This window comes from Echinops telfairi, unplaced genomic scaffold (genome assembly GCF_000313985.2).
Source record: "Echinops telfairi isolate 266 unplaced genomic scaffold, ASM31398v2 ScPeMD7_7453;HRSCAF=8491, whole genome shotgun sequence".
Classification (NCBI taxonomy): domain Eukaryota; kingdom Metazoa; phylum Chordata; class Mammalia; order Afrosoricida; family Tenrecidae; genus Echinops; species Echinops telfairi.
Window position 1 is genome coordinate 937,014 of NW_022111353.1, and position 4,294 is coordinate 941,307.

Below are 4,294 nucleotides of genomic sequence, written 5' to 3' on the forward strand. Positions count from 1 at the left end.
CTGAGACTATAGGTGTTTTGGGGAGCAAAAAACCTCATCTTTCTCCCAGAGCAACTGGTGGGTTTAAACTACTGACCTTGGGTAGCAACCATCACCTTACCCACAGTGCTATCAGGGTTCCTTAAGCTTTTGCTTTTGGAGGTCTTAAAACTCCTCCAGCCTCTACCCAATACCCAATTTCAAAAGCATGTCCACATTTTTTGGTTATGTTTTAACGTCACAACCGATATTATCTTAGTTATCTAGTGCTGCTATACCACTAATACCCCAAGTGGATGGCTTTAGCAAACAGAAATGTATTTTCTGACAGTATAGAAGACAAGAAAGCCAACTTCAGCATTCTGCCTGTAGGGAAAGGTGTGCCCTCTCTGTCAATGCTGGAGGAAGATCTTTGTCTCTTCTGAGTTCTCTCCTGAGTGATCTGCATGTGGCTTGACATCCGTTTGCTCCCCTCTCTGTTTCTCTTGATTGTTTAATCGCATATCCTGACATACCCTGCACTAATCCTGCCTCATTAATATAACAGACAGCCATTTCCAAATAGGATTCTACCACAGACACAGAGGTGAGGATTTGAAACACATCTTTTTTAGTGGGAGGGACCAATTCAATCTGTGGCAGTATGAGGGGTACCCCCCCAAAAAAAAATAATCAGAATTTTTTTCAAAGCTATGTATTTTAAATTTTTTACAGAGCAACCTTATCACCTGTAAAGTACTCTCCATTACACTTACTACATTTGTCAAATCTGCTATTCCATTCTTGGCAACATTTTTCAGACTCATCTTCCTTCGTTTTTTTCTTCACCTCTTCTGTGTCATTAAATTGCTGTCCTTTCTTGTCCCTCTTCATTCGAACAAACAAAAAGAAGTCGCATGGAGCAAGGTCAAGTGAGTAAGGTGCATGGGGCAAGAGCGGCATGCTGGGTTTGTTTGTTTGTTTTTTGCCAAAAGCTGGCTCACTGAGATGCCTGCACTAGTAAATGCATTGTTGTGGTGGCAAAACTAGTCCTCTGTCTGCCACAAGTCAGCCCTTTTTTTGTCGCACACTGTTATACACTCATTTTAGGGCCTCTAAATAGAAAGCTTGATGAACAGTCTAACCTCCAAATGCACTACAAGTCGACATTTTTGTCCTTTCAGGAAGTTGATGGACATCCAGAAAAATTTCATCAATTGACATTTCACCATGTTTGATATGAGAAAAAACACTTGTACACTTGAATTTTTCCCATAGCACTATCCTTGTAAGATGTGTTGAACATCGCGGCGGTTTCTGCAGCATTTTTCCTGAGCAGGAAACAAAATTTCATAGCTGCACACTGTTCTCTTAAATCAACCACCAAAAACGAGGTTCAAGCAAAACTTTTATGAAAAAATTCACTGTGACCATAAAGAACCTTCCCAGGCAAGGCCACTAGGTGCACTAACTCAGGATGAGTTGCTCGATGTTCGCCTAGCAGGAAAAATGCATGCATCCCTTACGTGGTTGATGATGACAGAAATCCAACATTTAGAAGTGGTTAATGGAGAATAATAAAGAGGAAAAGGGGACACTATTGGGCTGTGACTATTGGTAGAAATAGGGGACATATTCCTAGGAATGGAAAAGGGGATATCATAAGCTCATGAGTGGATTTACGTTAAATGTAAAGTCCTGGACAGAAAAAATGAGATACCAAAATGACACTTAATGCCATTGAGTTAATTTTTATTCATGGCCAGCCTACAGGATGGAGTAGAACTGCCGTGGGGTTTCTGAGACTATACATCTTTATGGGACTAGAAAGCCTCATTTTTCTCCCTTGTAACAGCTAGCGGCTTTGAGTGAATGACCTTGCAGCTAGCAACCCAACAGCACATTCCACCTCATCACCAGGGTCCCTTAGAATGGCAGAAAACAGTGATTATTCAGGTATGTGGTGAAGAGAAAAGAGGATGGAGAGGAGCAAAAATTTGGAGCGTGTGCTTGACTGGTACCCAACCCAACTAATTTATGGACTTGAGAGGAGACAGGAGGTTCCTGGAGAATCATTATAGATGAATCAAGGACAGTGTTTCATACAATCAGGTGTATTGGCTTTGAAAGGGATCATGGTAAGAGTGGGAGAGAAATGTGGATCAAAACTCAAAATCCTAAAAAATACCAGGCCCACTGATCTGATAGAGACTAATGGAACCCTCCACCACTTGTCTGTCAGTTTATAGTACTGTGGTGGTTTGTGAGTTGGTGTGATGCTGGAAGCTATATCCCTGGTATTTCAAACGCCAGCAGGGTCATCCAAACTGAACAGGTTTCAGTAGAGCTTCCCGACTAAGAACAGACAATGACGAGGGACTTGGCTGCCCACTTCAGAGGAAGTAACCACTGAAAACGTTTGCATAGATTCAAAACATTATCAGAGGTAGGCCTAGTGAATGAAAGCAAGACACGGTCTGAGAGAGTGCCAGGGGATGGACCCCTTGGGTCGGAGGGTACCAGAAATGTGTCTGAGAAGGAGCTGACTCCCCAGAGTGGAGTCAACCAGGGTGAGGTGACCATGGTAAAGTCTGGGGGAGTGGAGCCTTTGGGAATCTTCATTTGCTGATAGGGCACAACTCAAGGTAAGGAGAAACAGTTGCAAAAGCCTGCTAATGATCTGAATTTGGAATGTGCACAGTATGAATCTATGAAAACTAGAAGCAGTCAAAAATGAAATGCATAAAATTCAATATCCCAGCTGCAGTGGACTGGTATTGGCAATTTTGAATCAGAAAGCCATGATTTACTATGCTGGGAATAACAATCAAAAGGAATGGCATGACATTTATTGTCAAAAAGGACATTGCAAAGTCAATTGAAGTACACTGCTGTCTGTGATAGGATTATATCAGATTTCAAGGAAATCCAATCAATACAACTATTATTCCAATGTATGCACCAATCACAAAAGCTAGTGATAAAGAAATTGAAGACTTACCAACAAGTTCAGTTGGAAATTGATCAAACACATGACCAAGATGCATAGGTAATTAATTATTAGGGATTGGAACACAAATGTTGGAAACAAACCAGAAGGAATAATAGTTGGAAAATATGAACTTGGTGTTAGAAACATAACTGGAGATCAAATAATAGAATTTTGCAATACCAATGACCAGTTCATGCCAAATACCTTTTTTCAACAACTCAAAAGGCGACTTATATTTATGGACTTCTCCAGATGGAAACACAGAAATCAAATTGACTCCATCTGTGGATGAGATGAGGCCTCCCGGTGGTGCAGTGGTTACAGGCTGGGCTGCAATCCCTAGGGACAGCAGTCCCAAACTACCAGCAGCTCACAGGGAGAAAGATTGGGCTTTCTACTCCTGTAAGCCGTTCTAGTTACCCACAGGAGTCACTGAGCCAGCAGTGAGAGGAAAGAGAAGATGGAGGAACTCGATGTCAGCAGCTAACACCAGACCATCAATTGCCCCTATGTAATTGTTTTTTCTTTTAATCATTTTATTGGGGGCTCATACAACTCCTATCATGATCCATCCATCCATCCATTTGTGTCAGGCACATTTGTGTATTTGTTGCCATCATCATATTCAAAACCTTTGCTTTCTGACCATATGTAAATTTAAGGTAAAACTGAAATCAAAACAAGTCCGCAAGCGCCAACATATGACCTTGAGTCTATCTCATCTGAATTCCAAGAACAGATCAAGAGCAAGTTTGACTCATTTAATACTAATGACAGAAAACATGATGACATCAAGAACAGCATTCATGAAGAAAGCAAAAGGTCACTAAAAAGACAGAAAGAAAGAAAAGATTAAAATGGATCGCAGAAGAGATTCTGAAACTTGCTCTTACTCACAGAGTAGCTAAAGCAAATGGAAGAAACGATGAAGTGAAAAAGCCGAACAGAAAATTTCAAGGGCACCTGGAAAAGACAAAACCAAATACTGTAGTGAAATGTGGAAGAACTCGCTTAACTATCTTAAACTGGATGAACTCAAGAAAAAGTTCAAGCCTCAAGTTGCAAATGTGAAAGATTCTATGGACAAAATAGTGAATGATACAGGAAGCATCAAGATAAAATGGAAAGAATATACTTTCACTGTACAAAAAGAACTAGTTGACATTTCTCCATTTCAGGAGGTAGCATATGAGTAAGAACCAATAGTGCTGAAGAAAGATGTCAAGGTGCACTGAAAACATGAGCTAAAAACGAGACTTTGGGAATTGATAGAATACCATTTTAAATGGTTCAACGAGCTGATGAAGCATTGAAAGCACTTACTCCTCTATGCCAGGGAATTTG